At 35.6% G+C, this 18,448-nt stretch overlaps 1 protein-coding gene across 1 annotated transcript in view; it reads right to left on the bottom strand.

Moving 5' to 3' along the window:
• The window catches only part of PTPRD (protein tyrosine phosphatase receptor type D), a 2,142,992-nt gene that overhangs the window by 1,052,166 nt on the left and 1,072,378 nt on the right, over positions 1–18,448 (bottom strand). The window lies entirely within an intron of this gene.

Genomic DNA, 18,448 nt, shown 5'->3' with positions numbered 1-18,448 from the left:
TAAATGAACTGGTCTTTGCCATGACAATTTGGGACATTTCTCCACTTGTTAATATTTTATAAGTTTACTTGATAAATCCTAATTGGTATCAGCTTTTCAATTAGAGACTATTCTGGATGATAAATGAGTAAGTCAAACTGTAGTCAATTCATCTTTGTCTCTATGACAACCCTACAACCACGTGCTAATGCCTCTTAGCACGCTTAGATTGACTGTCCCATGTTTACCCCTGCATATAGACAATAATAATTAAAGCTAGTTTGTTATACATGTCATTGAGAAATCTGTTTCCTTGAGATCTAAGAAAAGTGGTCCTCTCTTTTCACACTTTTTCTTCACCGATGGTTAATCTTTAGAAGCAGGATTCTCATTTGCTTGAGGTCTTAGGTAACAGAGAGGTATTGTGGAATAATATTACTTTTGCTGTCATAAACTCTGGTGCTTGTGAAAGCTCAAATCTGTAAGAAATAGCTCCTTAACATAGTTGTACAGACCTCTGCTAAGACATAAGAACATGAGAAAAATAAGCTCAGTACAACAAGTGTTTCCATAAAGTCAATTCTACTGAATTTAAAGAACTACCCTTTAGACAATACAAGAAAACTACAGACCAATATCACTGATGAATATAGTTGCAAAAATACTCAACAAAACATTAGCACACCAAATTCAACAGCACATTAAAAGGATCGTACACAATGACCAAGTGAGATTTAACCCTGGGATGCAAAGATGTTTGACATACGCAAATCAATAAAAGCTATATATCACATTAATAGAAAGGTAGATAAAAATCATATGATCATCTCAAAAGACACAGAAAAAGCATTTGACAAAATACAACATTCTTTTATGATAAAGACACTCAACGCTGGGTACAGAAGGAACATGTCTCAACACAATAAAGGCCACATACCATAAACCCACAGTTAACATCATACTCAATGGTAAAATGTTGAAAGCTTTCCTCTGAGATCAGAAACAAGACAAGGGTGCTCACTCACACCACTCCTTTTCAATAAAGTCCTAGCCAGAGCAATTAGGCAAGAAAAAGAATAAAGGCATCCAAATCAGAAATGAAGAGGTAAAACAGTCTTTTTTTCCAGATGATATGATTATATATATATATATATATATATACACACACACACACACACACACACACACACACACATATATTAATCAGTTATATCTCACAAAGCTGGAAAATAATACACCACATAAATAAACAAGGAATTTTAGACACTGCCCTTGCTTATCTATTTATTTATTTATTTAGGGGTTTTAAAACATTCTTTTATGAATGTAAGATTGTAAGGTATCATAGAGGATATCTTGATATATATATATATACATATATGTACATACAATTTGGTTATGTATAGATTTTATATATACATATATAAAAAAACACATTTTTTGATATTTGCACATGGCACCTAAGATACTTCCCAAACACAACAAACAAAGCAAATTAGAACACTATGCCCAGAAAGTCCAAATCTGGAAAGATTTCACTTAAAATTCTCTTATAGTTACAGTCAAGCTAAGGTTGACTTAAATTCCTAAGATACTTGTAAGAATTTGCCCTCCCTAGTGTTGAAGTTCTAACAGTGTCCTGAAGAGAATATTTATTCCCTCCTAAAACAGAGAAGAAGAGAGCCCTCTGTCTTTCCATCACACCTCATCCCCGTGACACAGTTACTTAAAATATCTGTGAGGGAAGAAACCTCCCCTGTCAAGATGCTAAGCTGGGTCTTGTGTCCGACCTGCTGCACACTGTCTAAGACTTTCATTGGTTTTTAACATTAGCAGTCAATGTGGCCTTTGGCAAATCACTTGACCCACCTGGGCCTCTATGCTTTCATTCATTTATTCCTCCAGTTCCTTTACTGAGAGCCTATTACTGAGCATCCAGCCAATGTTACTGTCAGTGGTGACATAGAGGGAACAAAATGGATTAAACTCCCTGTCCTCATGGGGCATCTAGTGAAACAGAACGGTAAAAACAGTGAAAGAAATAAAATATACATTATTTGGTGATAATTACTATGGAGTGCTGGGATGGGGCAGGAATTCACTTTCAAATACGCTCATCATGGAAGGCCTCACTGAAGAGATAACATTTAGGCAAAGACCTAAAAAACATGAGCATGCCAGGAATCTGGAGTAAGAGTGTTCCAGGGAAAGGGGAAGATGGGTCTAAAGGGACTGAGGAAGAATGGGCCTGACTTGTTCAAGCAGCAGCTAGGAGGACAGTGCTGCTGAAGTGGAGTAAAGAAAGGGCTGAGTGGTGAGAGGTAAGCTCAGGGAGGTGCTCAGGGGCCAGGCCACAAAGGGGCTGGCAGGCTGTTTTAGTTTTTATTTCCCTAAGATGGGCTGCCATTGAGGAACTCTGAGCAGAGAAATAACACGAGCTGACTTGTGTTTTGTGAAGATCACTCTGCTGCTGTGATAGGAACAGGCTATGGAAAGGAAAGGGAGAAGCAGGGAGACCAGGTAGGAGCCTGTTTGTTTAAATCAAGGTGGTGACAGGTTGTAAGAAGTGGTTAAAGTCTAGAGAATGGAAGGGCTGAACCACACTTATTCACTTAGTCAAAGATCATTTAATAAACATCCATTAGGTACCAGACACTGTTCTAAAAGAGTTATATATGCAGTGGGGAAGAAAACAAAGCAGCTTGTACTTACACTGATCTGATATCTAATGGAGTCCTTTAAGATGCAGGCCAGCTCTAACATTCTCAGTACAGTTCAGAAATATCCAGAACATTTACTCTTTTCAGTGGGGGGATAAAAAGAAACAAACACACAGTGGCACAGGTTGTGATTAAAAAACAGAGTGGCTGGTAACTGCTGCTGCTAATAATCGCCTCATCATCCATCAGCATTTCAATGAGAAACCAGTGAAAAAGGAGGATGGTATAACTAAAAAACGTTGATCAGCTACACAGATGTCCGCTCTTTCTGAGGAATTCCTATCCCCACTTTCAGCTTTGCAAAGCATGTCTCTTTATGGACCATGTTATTAATGAAATGGAAAAGAATGTGCAGGAAAGCCTGCTGTTGTCTGAAATTATCTTTACTTCTGTACTGCCACTGGCAATAACTGTCTCCTCTCCAGAATTCTGGAACAGTGAATTCTTTCTTCACCAGATTAAAAGCAAAAACAATAAAAACAAAACAGAACCACCACCACCGGAGGGAAAATATTTTATCATTATGAAATTATGCTTTTGTTGTTGTATTCTGGGTAGGGTTGATGTGAGCAACTCTTAGGCAATTCAATTTGTTTTTAATAACCCAAGATTGTTATGAAGATTATCAACAGCCTATCTGATGATTAAAACAATTCCCCGTATTGCTTATTATTCCAAACTCAATATGCCAGTTAGAAATTTGAAAAGCTATACTTTTCCAAGATACCAGTAGTAAATTCTAGCTGCCATGTGGATGTCACTTCTATAATAGTAGGTCATAATGGTCTTAGAAACTGAGAGGATATAAGGGATCTGACTTGATGGTCCATAGTCTGAGGGGAAGAGTCATTAAGGTTTCTGTGAGTCCTTCTAAGACTCACAGTCTGGAACGAGAGCCCTTGCGATCATGTAGGGTAGAAGCAGAGGGGTTCTACATTTTCTCAGTTTAAATGGTCTGGAAACTTATGGCTAAAATGCTTCTAGTGTAGCATTTTATATACACATATATAGTGTATAAATTTATATATAGATTTGCATATGTATTTGTATTGTATATGCAAATTTGTATATAAATAGATGCATATATTTGATCTATATTCATTTTCAATCTATAGCTATATCTATAATTTTTCTTTTACCTGTATTTAGATATAGCTTCAAGGATATCTTATGGTAGTTGTTTTTAACCAAAAGTACACATCAGAATTACTTTTGAGATTTGGTATAAATTATATATATATATATATATATATATATATATATATTCTTATCCTAGCTATGGGTATCCTGAGTGGATAGATATGGCATGATGCTTAAGTATTTCCAATATGAAAGTGTCCCCAGAGTTTCGTTTCTGGCAATATGACAGACTGTAACTTGAATGATTCTCCTGTTGGAAACAATTTAAAAAGCTAGGGAAAAAATATATATATTTAAATATATATTAAATGTATATGTGTTTATATTGATACATATATATATGCATATATGTGTGATATATATACAAATGCACACACATTCATACATACATATCTTTTAAAATATATCACTGAGCTGGCAAGAAATAAAGAATTTACAGATGTAAAATAATGAAGTGAAAGCAGAAATCCTGGAAGGTTAGTAGATGCCAGTATCAGCTTTCACCCTCTTGGTATCTCCAAATCTTGATAACCTTGGGTCTCTGTTTTGACAAAGTTCAGTACACAGAAGATGAAGGCCAAGTTTCACTTCTTATAGAAAATATATTAGAAAACACCAAATAAAGCTTAGACCCTAAGGGATGCCAACTCAGTATAAAGTTTAATGAGAACTAAACACAGAAATTCAGAACAAGGAAATTTGTCTGTTCTGACTTTGGCAATGAATATAAAGATAAAAAATCCAAAAATAAAACAAATAAAAGAAACTTCTCAGAATTTGCATAATCAAACTAAAATGCATGTAATTTCTCAGTTTGTGTTTCAGTTTTTATGCTACTTGTTTGAGCATAAAACATCATAAGAAGAATTTAAAGTAGATCTCGGTTTGGTGGGGTCCACTGTTAACTATGAGGTCAATGTCAAATTTTCACTGAAGAAATGTAACTTCAATAAGGCTTCAGATAATGTCACCATAAAGAAATTTCCCAGGAAAATGAGCCTGCAGTGAAAAATCACAAAATAAGGAAGCAAGGCCCTATGAATGAGAACAAGCAGAAACAAAAGAAGCATTAAACTCACAAAGACTTTTGATATGACAATTTAACTAAATTAAAAAGTAATTATTATGTTTCAAAAAATTGGAATAATGAGCAAGGAACTAGAGAGCACTGAATCAATAAAGTACACTTAAAATAACAAAACAGATACTTAAAATATGTGATAACTGACTTTAGAAATTCAATAGAATCGATTAAATTTTAGTGTAGATACAACTAAATCAAGTTGTATGAGAAGAATTCAGCCCAGAGAGAAGAGATGGAGAGTTTATGAAAGGACAAGACATGTGGAGGATAACATAACAACTTACAATTAAAATTTCTAGAAGGAGATGGTAGAATGAATAGAGATAATATTTAAACATACAATAAAATTTTTCCAGAATTATATTGTAGAATGACAGGATACTTCAGACAGAGAAAGCCCGAAAGTTCTCCTAGCAGGATAAAACAAAGTGACATTACACCTAACACATTATAATAATAAAGGCGAAAACCAAAAACAGAAGAAATTCTGTTTAAAAGTGGTAAAAGTTAGATAAACTGAAAATATGGCATTTAAACTGATAGCTATCATGTTATCAGCAAAAATGAAAACGAGAAGACAGTAGAACAGTATTTTCAATGTGCTGATAGATCATTTTCAACCCAGAATTCTATACCCAGTAACAGTATCTTTTAAAAAATGAGAATGAAATCATGAGAGTTTACTACCAACCATCTCTCACTAAAGTAAATTTAAGTCAAAATAAATCTTTTCAAATTAGAAGTCTAAACTGCAAGAATGAATGATGTGCAAAACCATTTATGAATATGGGGGCATATCTAAGTAAACATGAAAATATGAATAATGATTATGGTAAATTTGGGGGTAAAATATAACAAGATAGAAACAAACTGAGTATCACAGAAGTTGGTTTAATCTATGAGGAGGAAAGGAAAAAATATGCAACAGCATTCTTGTTCTTCTTTATAAAATTACCACTCTTAAATCACATTTCTCCTTATAAATCCTTTCTCTGATTCTTTTTTTTTTTTTTTTTTTTGATCCTTGATTTGCTAAGGATTTAGAGTTTTAAGATCATTTATTTTTTTTTTTTGATAAAATTTGCACAGATGGGACTGGGAGAACCGAGTCTAACTTACACTCATTTTGGTACCCTGTCACATCATTTGCCTCAGTTGAAACTGAGACTGAAAAATCCATCTTCAGATACTATTAGACCACAACAGTGCTTTAATTCTGCATTCTCATATATGTTGTAGATAGCAGTATTATTTATCTTAGCACAAAATAAAGTCAATAATCAGCTATATGGCATAATTATAAGATGAAGTTTATGTATCCCTAAAAATAAATGAAAAATAACTTATTTAGTATTTTTAGAAATTAAAATTTCTTGAAGACCATTAAGATATTTCTATTCCAGGAAAATTTTACATTTTATTTGCTTGAACACTTGAGAAAAATTCCAAAACAAGCTCATTTTTAAAATATAAGCATAAAATTCTGTTTTCAATATGTATGTCATATTTTTGACATAAACTTTATTTTTGTGTGAAAAATATCAGCTGAAGCCTCTTAGACCTTTATTATTCTATGTACCTATTGGGAATTTAATATCCACAAGTTGTGGGTGTATTGATACATCTTAGTTGTCTCAATGGAATAGAAATCAGTACTGCTATTAAAACAACACTTTTCAAATTCTCCCACTGCACTGACCTATACAGTTCAATAATACTTCGTATGGCATGCTTGTTGGCATGAACAACTACTCAAACCTCTTTACAAGTCATTTATTTCACACTGTTACATGTGCAACCTCACTTTATAATCATTATACTAAATTACATATTCAGAGACTACGACTTTTGTGTTAATAAGTAAACATTGAAAGTAAAACAGGATACTTCAGATTTCCAAATGATTTATGAAATCCAAAGGGCAATGTAATGTTATAATAATATTTTACAAAAGTGATTTAAACCATATCTATTCCATATGATGCATTTATAAAAGTAAGGCATGCAAAGCAAGATGAAACATGATCTGGAAATATTAAAAATTATACAATAAAAATGCATTTTTTCAATTCTACCCCTTCATTCTCTCCCTTTTTTGGATGAAAGCAAATCTATGCCTGGGGAGATATTCACGTAGAGTAAACATTTCAAAGAAAGATTCTGTAGGTGGCAGACTTCCTTATTAGATTACAGTCTAAAGGGACCTCTTATTACCAAAGACAGCTGCTGCTAATTACCAACATGGAAACAAAGAAAAATACATTTAAGAACTAAATCAAGAGCAAGGATGTGAGAGGTATATATTTATTTTTTTCTTCAAATAGCTTAAATAAATATGGATATATCTTAAGTAGCAAAACTAATATAAACAAAAAAGGTGAGTTTCTCTGAATTAATCTGAAACCTGAACTTAAAGGAGAAGGAAGTTTCCAAAATTTATTTTAAGTATTTTCTTAGTAAATTTTATAAGGAGATGTAAAAGCCTAAAAAGGGCTTTTAAAAGTAGAAGAGTAAGACTGTGAGTGCCACATTAGTCTTTAATTCGTCACTGCTCCATTTGTCAGTGTATTATTCCCCATGAGATTCTCCACTAAAAATGTGTCTTTCTCGTTCTCCATTTCTCTGTCTGTCTTAACTTCATGTCCCCCTTGTTTTCTTAAAATGTCACTCACTTTCTATGTTTTTATTACCTATACTTTCTGAAGCATACAACCAAAAAATTCTTACAGAAATAATACATACGACCATGTTTATTATGTAAAATGTGAAAAATGAAACTATCCATTGTTAAGAATATAATCAAAATTGGGCATCCTTGGATTCTTTAAGATTTCTGGTTGTGCACTGGCAAAGGTTTGACAGCTGGCTTGCCAGGAAAAAGGCCCTTATCTGTAGCATTTGCCCATTTCCAGGAGGAAATACTCTCAATGTAGCCATATTCAAACTACCAATATGAGGTCACTGAACACAGAATTGGGAAGAGATACTAGCAACCCATTTTACAATCCAGTGGGAGCTAGCTCCAGCATACCACTGTGGTATTTTGTTATAAAGTAGCTGTGGTTCTCACAAATCCCAGGGCACTCCAGTGATATATAAAGAATGAATTAATGTGTCTTGAATAAAAATTCATAATTAAACTCTAGTATAATTACAATGAATTCCCCACTGCTAATCAGAAATTCAAGTGTTCCCATTAGTTCAGTAGGAATGCTCAATATAAGCTTTTTAGGATTACAAAACATTTTAAATGGCCAATGAAATTTTTCACAAACCAAAAGCAAATACATTATAATATTTACACAGTTCTAATATGTTGGTTATATTTGTTTATCCTTAACCATATATATCTGTGTAGCTATTCTGTAACATAAATGTGTTGTGAAATTCAACATTCCACAAACATTTATTTAACACCTACTATATGTTAGTTCCCATGAGAGATGTTTGGCAAAAAAAATGGGTGAATCAGATATAAATAATGTCACATATAAATGTATATACACACATTATTCATGCTAACTGTTGGATATTAAATGCATATAGTACAAAGCTTTCATTGTTTAAATAGAATCTGCATAATCATTGCCTAAGTGAAAAATTTGAAGAAGAGACCCCTAGAAACAGATCTATTCCATTTCCCACATAAGAAATGAATATTGCATGTTTCATCTCTTTCCTCCATTTGCTATTAACAGTTTTAAAAATAAGGGTACAAAACATCTATGTTTTGTTCTCCTCAAAAGATTCACTTTCACAAATGCAATAACATCTGGCACTAGCAGAAGGAGTTAGAGTTGACATTCTAAGCAACTCTTTTTCTTTTTACCAGTTATACTGGATGACTTTGAGCTGTATAATGGGCAAATGAAATAATTAGATCCTTTGTTGCAATTCATGAAAGAAATGTCTCATTCATAATTTGTGAAACGTAATGTACCGAGCATATAGCAGGTATGCGGTGAATGAAAACTGCACACATAGACATAATGAGAGATAATTATAAATTCCTATAATTTCATGTGCAATATTGTGCATGCTTAATAATATCAACAGTGCAGAATACTGACAATACTTCCAAAACTATGGGTTAAATAACAGATGTATGGCCTTATCTCCCTAGGATTACTTCAAAAATCTAGAGTTTACTCTCACCATGCTCCCCAAGAGGCCTTTCAAGACCATTACTACCATTACCCAGCTGAGTTTAATGGTCGGTGGATCCTGAACACATAAATGAAGAGCCCAATAACTGAATCAGGAATCTGGAATTTTCTCAAAGAGAATCCTGGAGTCTCTAGATTTTTCAATATAAAAGGGTAAAGGACAATAGTTGCAGGAAAAAACATAAAATTTCTTTTCGACTTCAGTGTACTAAATGTTATAAAATATTATAAAAATAATATGCTACTGTGAAAGAATTTTCCATAAAGTTCAAATACAAGAAAGAAGCAGAAATGGATGCTACTTGAGAGGTAGGAGAGGAACCTCAGGAAGGAAGTGAGCCAGGCGTGGTTTAAACGGAACGTCTTCCTCCGAGTGCTCTTTGGCCGATGAAGGTTAACCTTGATATTTAAGCCTTTATTATTACTTGTTATTTTTTATTAGGTAAATGTTGCCAAAGTTCAAAAACCAATAATCAAATATTAAAGAAAATAATAATCTAAGTCTAAAATATATTTTTCCATTAAACTGTTAAAAATGCAATAAATTTATTTCCAAATCAAGCACATAGCATACAATGTAAATTTAATGATGGTACTAGTGCACATGTAACCACACTTTAAAAACATAACTCAATATTAATCATCTCTTTAGTTCAATGAAACAACAAACTAAAGGACTTGGAGTGGAGTGACCTAACTGAAAACTACAGACACGGAGCCCAAAGAAGTCTGCTGCTTTTTAAATTGTCTAAAATTTCATGTTATTGTGGAAAGATACTTTTGTTGTTAATGTCTTTTAATGTCTGAATGCTTCAAGGTAATAATTAAGAATAAAAAATATAGATCAGAAAAACCATACAAATTGCTTTAGAATTTGATTCCTCCCAACAAACTGAGGGATAGAATGTGAGTCTTATCCTTTCCCCATTTACCTGTGGCTTCCCTGTTCTCACATGCTTTCATTAAAAAAACCCAACTAAATGAGGGAAAGAATGTAGAGTTAAAAATATATTATTTATGTGCTTGAAGGCCTCTCTCTGGTCACCCTGGGCCCCTATCACCTCCAAACCTTAAAACATAGTATGGTAGCTAACATTTATTGAGTGATAATTTTAGGCTATACCTGTAATAAGTTTCTGTATTATCTCATCTAATCCTTTCAAATCCTTATGTTTCCATTTTACAGATGAGGAGACTGAGGGAAAAAAATTTAAGTAACTTTCCCAAAGTCACGCAACTGATGAATTTTGGGGTCAGAATTTTAACTCCTGAAGTTTTATTCCAGACCTTGAGCTCTTTACCAATATATAATATTTCCAAAAGAAAGGAGAAAAGAAAAAGCAACTTAAAGAGTAGCGATGAACAAAAGACTGATCTATCACACAAGGACTGTAACACAGGCATGGCAAATTTGGAAAATTGTGTTCAAATGACATTTCCAGTCACATAGTCCAAGAGTCTGTGTAATGTCAATGAACTGTCTCCTGGGATCTGTAACTACCCTTCCAAACAAGGACAGCAGTAGGATCATGAATGAGCGGAGTAACAGGTTCAGCAGGACGGAGGAAGGGAAGTTTGAAAGTAAAGTGATTGATGCTTATTTACTCTATTACCCTTCCTAGCTTAATAACATTGAATTTATTATGAAAGTAAGATTTGCAAATGTGAATTAATGTCTAAGATTAATACTGAATTTTTAAATTTGGTAAATTTAAAATTACATGCCACATGTAAACTTTTACCCCAAAAGAAACCATAAAAATTCAATATATTCCTTCATGTTAGTCTGTTTTTCTAATCTCAGTTCTAAGATTCAAAGAAGTTTTATCAAAAGTGTTCTCTTGAGCACAATTGTAACTTCTATTTGATTCAGTATTGGAATGAGTTGGACTGAAAGTTTAATATTGACTGAAAAATATAATTCTATATTACATATCTCAGTCTTTACATTTGAAGAATAGAAATTTAAACATTCTGAACATCAGAACAAGCAACAACGCTATACATATATTTCAGGCGCAATGTACTTCCTGCTCTAGGGAAGGTTTTGGGCAGTTCATTTTTTTTCCCCTTTCCTTATAGATAAAGATTTCACTGTGATGTGAATTTTAGAGATGTTTCTATCTTGTAAAACATGTATATTTAACTCTAGTAAGTAACCATTCAGGCTTTTCCCATGTATCTAGTTGTTTTCCAAGCATATAGTTTTAACTATAATACTTTTATACAAGTGCAAGGGAAAAAAGTTGTGACTGGAACAAATTAGATATGTTCCCCTCCATCCTACCCCACGGAATTTTTTTTCACAGGGAGAATAGAGCAGGCTACTATTACTGTAAATTATATTCCTACCACTATCATTTGTAGTGTTTCCAGAAGAGTATTTTAAAGTCATCATAAATATGAATTAATTTTGAAGTAAAAAGAATATGTCACAAACAAATAAATAAGCCTTGCATCATATTATGACTACAAGTTATGTTTAATCTAAAAACATGGGGAGAGGCAATTGTACTTTCAAAGTATTCGGTAGATTTAGCCAGATTTTATTTTAAATTTTTTAAAAATGTAGATTAGTAAACACTTAATCCTTACAATGTTTTCAGAATATAAAATTTCCTTCAATTTAACCATCTAGCTGTGATTCATGGTAAAAAATCATGCAGTAATATGAGACTTCAGTAAAAGTCTGAAAAATTAAATATATATAAAAGGGGGAAATTATTTTTCTTAGGCATATTCATTATAATAAAGAAAATAAAAGTGTTTCTGTATCTTAAGATTTAAACTGTCAGTATAATGCCACATAAATGTTTGCTCAAAAATGGGTTTTTTTGTTAATAATTTTGATATGTTGCTTTAAGGTTTTACTTTTCTAGACTCACTTTGCATGATGATGGGTACACACCTTTATTTCATAATGTATAAGAAAACTGGAAAATGCTGAATAATGGGAAAGATAATTATAAAACCTTCAAATAAAATTGTAAGATACTTTATGTTTAGAGAAGTTGGTTGTATTCTATATTGTCAAAATATGACTTTTAAATTAATGTAGAAAAATCAACCCCTCTCAAATCAAGTATCCTAGGGATGAGAATACAATCAGAATAGATAAGAAATAAAGGAATATGAAAAAATAAAGGTACAACTGGTGGGGAGAATAAGCCTGAAAAGTGTTCTTAACTGTTTGGGTGTATTTGAACCTTCTGAAAACATGGTGAAAGCTAGGATTCTATCCATAAAAATACCCATTTACCCCTACCCTCAAAAGTTCTGCAAAACTGCAAACATCAGCATTATTTCTAGAGAGTTGCATGGCTTCATGAAAATAGTCCATATCCTCTAGGTTAGAATTCTTGGCTCAGACCATGATTCCAAACCTAGGATGAGGGTTAGATGATAACCACTAAGGATGCTAAACAGTACAGTAAATAGGAGGATACAATATGACCCTCTTAAAATAGAGAGCCCAAGCGGATAAGCTGCCACCAAATTGCTTAACGATCCTGAACCTATAGATTTTACTGGCCCCAAGGATGGCCCAGTAACAGCTTGAAGCTAATACTAAGGCCACCACTTCAGGTTATAAAAGCTAGTTAAGCCACATATATCACAAATGTCTCAGGAGATTGACATTTTAGCTTCAGGACCTACCAGCAGAACTGTGTCCATCTCAAAAAGAGGAAAAGAGGCCCATTACCTAGTGGATGCCAGTCACATTAGGAAATGAAATCCACAAAGGCAGCTTGGAATCCCAGAGGTCGCTATCAGGAGATGCAAAGCAAGCAAGCCTGTCCCTACCTTAGGCAAAAGGTAAATGGGATCTTTTGCCCCAAAGTATTAGCAATCCCCTGTCCCCCACGCCTGCAGGTAAGCTAGTTAAAGGCAAATAAATCCTTTGTTGTGGCTATTGCTCTTATTGTCTACAGCCTGGATAATAGGGTTGTTAGTTGACCACTCAGGCCTAACTCTGTCCCAGGAGATGTGCTGGAACAAAATCAGCCAGGTGTAGCAATGTATCACAGGATGGCTGAGTGCCAGGTGCTAGCAGGCCCCGTTAGAAGGGCTTCAGCCAGTGTGCCACAAGGTGTAGATTCTGACCCAGAGCTCACATCCCTCTACATTTAATAGTGCCAACAGAAGCCATGCCTAAACCAGTCACTGTCTCCTTATACCATGCCTCAGATTTTATTACAGGCAGAATGGCTCTCCCAGTGTAACCAAATCAGGCCCATCTGGCTGGCAGGTTTGTGCTCTAATGATCCTACTGTAATATTAATGAAGTGATATCTGGATTGTAAAGCTGCCATCCACAAAATGTCCCTATAGTTTAGATCATCAGCGTGCTCAAAGGTGTATGCATTGTAAATCGGTCCCCACAAAGCTAGGTCACAGGCATCAGTGCACCTGTGATGATCTGATGGCGCTCACTGAGATCTGCTCAGCCAGCAGTAGAGCCCAGATTTCTAAGTCCATCCCTAGCCAAGCCTCTAACATAAATACTCATAATTTAACATCAGCCAGCCATGACTGCCCTTCATGAATCTCCACTGGGGAAGGCCACTCTCGCCCCTGGAGGGCCTCTGTCACCCCTAAATACAACCACACATCAGACAATGTCTCTCTAGCCCAAGAGAATGCTCTTGGAGATGACTGCACCTCAGATGTGAGGCCCCAACTGAAGAGAATGATGAGAACTAAAATACTGCCTGTAAACAAAGGATGTTGCAGCCATCAAGCCATGACGTTACAGCCACCAGGATGGTAGCTCTAAGGGAACCCAGGATAGAAACAGGATGCCCACCACCTAGCTGTCAACTGCTGCAATCACCCCCAACAGTGCACTGGGAGGAAACTCGGAAGGAGGAAACACAGGATACTGGCTCCGGAGAGCTGAGGTATACCTCAAAGGAATAATTTCAGTGGGCCCAGACTCCTGCATCTTTCCATACCGAGAAAAGCACTCAATTCCTTAACTTGAGATATTTGTTTTTCTTTTATTAACAGTAATCTTTTGATGTTCTGACTACCCAGTTTTGTTGCCAAAAACTCCTATATATTCTGGCTTTCCCCTTCCTCTTCGGAACAGGTTTTTCAGCACTATCTGAGATGACGTGTCCCGGGCTTAAAGTCCTAAGAATGTCTGCCTAATAAAACATAACTCTCAACCTTTAGGTTGTGCATTTTTTCAGTCAACAGTGACAAGGCAGATAATGTGCCCCAACCTCGTTGGACTTTGGGATTCTGCCTACCCCCCATCCCAGGTCACCTCTGCACCAGGATGAAAATGAATGACTATAGTGACTGTCAAACTTGAGACCAAGTTACAAAAGTGCCTCCAGCTGATGAACCCTGAGGACCCTACAAATACGATTTCTCTGAAGTCGCTACCTGCTTCCCTCGTGAAACTTGCCTCTATGGAAATGCTTGCAAAACCTTGAGCAAGTCCCCTGCCAACTGCCTAGCAGCACTAGATACCACGTTTCTGGCAAGCCAAGCCATGTATTCGCAGCCACGCCAGCCACAATAAGGCAATTCCTGCAACACGCATAACGAGACCAGCTTAGATCCCGAGGTTAGGGACCTCTTCCTGCTACGGTCACTGCTCAGTGTACTACATGACAGCTTTGGCTTCCTACCTGATGTACCCATGACAGACTCTATCCCCTTCATTGTTCCCACCACCACAGACACCTCTTTTATACCCCAAATTGCCACCTCCTCTCCTCTCCACATCTTCTCCATAAGCCCCTCCCCACTGTACATCACAACCCTGCACAAATGGGCCAGATTTAATAGATAAAATATATTCATACAAAACTCCAAGAAAGCAGCTCAGGCCTTACAAGAAAAATGATGTTGGATCTGTCACCATGCAGAGCTAGACCTACAGTCCCATGTCACAGTCTACCCCACAGCTCTTCCTAGTGATCAGCCTCTTATGCTAATTCCTTCCAAAGCACCAGGAACCTCATTTAAGCTTACCAAAATTCTGTTCCTTTTGGTTTGAACTGACCAGTGTGGCCTTATCTGGGTAACCCCAAAGTACTCCACCCAAGGACCCTAATAAAGGCACGTGCCCCATGTCCTGCCGCTCTGTGTGGCCTCTCCAGACATTCTGTATGCCTCTTCCAGGACCTGTGAGTAATCAGCTCTATGTCACTTTGTTTTCTTGGAACATGGTTCACCATCAAATACTCCAAGACACTACTTAACAAATGTCACTCCAACAAAGACACAGCAAGGAGCCTAGGACCTTTCTACATGACCTCCTCTTGCTGCTTCTCATGGCTGACTTCTTATCCTTCAAACCTCAGTTTACATATTATTTCCTCAGCCTCTTTGATCATCATATTTAAATAAGGACCTTCACTTCATTTCTCCTTCCAGGAATACTTTTTGATAAAATTACCGTGTTTTGATCCACCATAGTACTTACCATAATTTATTAACATGTTTACTTCTCTATTATCTGTCCCCTTGAAATATAACGTCCATATCTTTTTTACTATCATGTCTCCAATATGTGGCACCATGATCTGTAAATAGCAGACTCTCAATAAATATCCGTTGAATTAAAAAGAATGAGTGAGTAGACTCTCCATCTCAGAACTATGAAGAACTTCAAAATAGCTTCTATATTAGAATTCTACCTTCAGGCATCTTTGGGGATTTATTAGAGAAAAAAAGTTTAGAACTAGAGCTTGAGAATTTTAGTAATTTCTGCCAGTGAATTATGCAGCCAAGAAAGGAACTTACATTCATTTGAAATGTGAAATAATAGTCCTCATTTGTCACAGTCTTGGATATTCACATTCACGTATTTGTAACTAAAAGATTTTGCAGAAAGGCAATAAATGGTGCATCAGAAGTCATCGTTATAAAATTGTATATTTAAAGCTGCTAGTATGCCTTTAAAGTTATTTTCAATTGACGAATACAGATAAATTAAGTCAGCATTTCCCCCCCCCCCCAAAGTTGTTAATTTAATCAATGTAGAAGCAAAACAAAAACAACCAAACAATAAAACTATGCACCAACTCTTTCAGGGTCCTTTCTGCTAGTTGTCTGCTGGACAAATCCTTTTCCCTTATGTTCAAAGCCCTTTCTTATCCTCTTCCCTTCTGATCTCCTTACATGATGTATTCTTTCAGCTTGTGAATTACATAGGATTGTGACTCTAAAAATCTAATAGGAATAGCAACAGCACCTTCATATTGGGTATCTAGCAAGTAACGCCGCAGATGACAAACACAGATGGAGATGTTGCTGCTTCCCTGGGATCTGTGAATTCTAAACACTAAGAGACACCTTCTCCTGTCTCCACCCCCTTTACAAACAGTCCTTGTCAGTTGTTCAGCAAAGAGGAAAGAATGGTTGTATCCATTTTCTTTGTTATCCCTTGTGCAGTTTAAGAGATTTAAATATGATTTTCAGACACTATGCTTTAAGGGACAGACTACTGAAAGATAAATAAACGATTGTTTCTGGCATCTAGGTTCTAAGAGATTAAATGGGAACGGAAGCCCTCATGGCCCCTTCGGATTGACACACAGGTACTGTTATTAATTCAGCTTTCGGCCTTGGCTGTCCCAATCATTGGTGATTAGGCTGAAGGATTAGAACAACATTCATCTGGAAATTTGCTTTAAGAAGCAGGTAACTTGGCATCATCGAATCCCTAAAGTTTAAATTTAGACAAACAACAGCCATGGCCACACAATAAAACAGCAAGAGGCTATATTTACAAAGCCCAGACTTCCCTTTACTCTGTGATATCTTTTTCACTTTCCCCTAGATGAGAGGGTGGGTGGGAAGGGGGACAGTGAGTGTGTGAGAATGTGTGTGTGTGTGTGTGTGTGTGTGTGTGTGTGTTGGAGTTGGAGTCGGGACAGGCAGGCAAAGGAGACCAAAACAAACAAATAAAGAAACAAAAAACAGAATATGTAGTACTATGGTGTTTAGGGTCTCTTGCCTATCACCTACTTCCTCTAATTTCTAAGAGAAGATTGAATCTACAATCAAAATATGGTAAAAGGAAAAATGGTGAAAGATTCTGATTAATCCTCTTACTACTTATTTTATCTATATTTCTACATTTTTCTATGCTTTCAGTTTTAAGCTGTTGAAGTACAGAAACAAAGTTATTAAATTTTGTCTAATATTCAGCTCCTTGTGACTACATATTTCTCAGTGTTTAAAATGAACTCTTTTGCATGTTTTGCCTGAAGTCTAGAACACAGCAAGAGATATATTTATTAGTATGTTTTATTACTTGCATTCATGAAAGTTTCCATGTTGGTCCTGCTTTTTCCATCTCTTAAGTCTAATCGCCTTAACTTTGGAGAGTCTATCAAATTCCATCTGTTAGTTTATTCACACCCTGGTAATCACATTAACCAGCCAAATATAAAATCCATCTTCAGCAAACAGGAGTTTTCAGCAACCAGTATCTTTCACCATGATTATTATTCTAGTGTTTTATGCGCCTTGCTTACTAGGTCTTAAAGGTACAGCACAAAATTATCTAAGGTCCTGACTTCCTTGGGGATGTTACAGGGTGTATTAAGCATGTCCTCTACGGGTGTCTACAGCCACTGTGCATCAAACATTATGTGCTTATTTTACATACTGTAGAGCAGGGGCATAAATGAAGTACAGATTAAATTGAAGTTTCTTGTGAGATGACTATATATTATTCTTGATGGTGTTTTCCATAATGTTTACAAACATCGCTGGCTACAGATAGATTTCTGCACCAAATGGCCAAATTCTGGCTCTACATTTATTCCTTTCTGTGGTTTGCCCTACTCTCTGCATAGTTTAGACCCTAAGACATAGCTAAATAGTTTAACAAGCTGCATTTATTGTATGATGATTTGGCTATATTTATGAAATTGAATTCTATTTTTCTCAAAGTCAGGCTTGATGGCAGGCTTATTCTCAAGGCTTATTGTTTAAATTTGTCAGTTTCTAACTTTTTGATCACCAATATCCCTGAGAGCTAGAGCATACTGTCATGTGCGTCTAAAGTAAAATAGCCCCACAAAGGGATTAAATCAAAATCTCACTGGGTAGCACTATCTTTCACTCAACAAATAGTTGTTCACTGGTGAATTTGGCCTAGCATCACTGGATTATTATAAGAACTGCACTTATGGCTATAGAGCACCTGTGATGTCTGGCTCAAACTGAGTTGTGTTGAAAGTGTGAAACACACAACAGACGTTGAAGACTTAGAATGAAAAAACAATACAAAATATCTCAATATTTTAAAATACTGTCTATGGGTCATAAGGATAATACACTGAATATACTGTGTTAAATAAATACACTTTAAAAATATTTTTATGTGC

This window comes from Balaenoptera borealis (genome assembly GCF_965194805.1).
Source record: "Balaenoptera borealis genome assembly, chromosome: 8".
NCBI classification, from domain to species: domain Eukaryota; kingdom Metazoa; phylum Chordata; class Mammalia; order Artiodactyla; family Balaenopteridae; genus Balaenoptera; species Balaenoptera borealis.
This window is presented reverse-complemented; position numbering and strand designations above follow the sequence as displayed.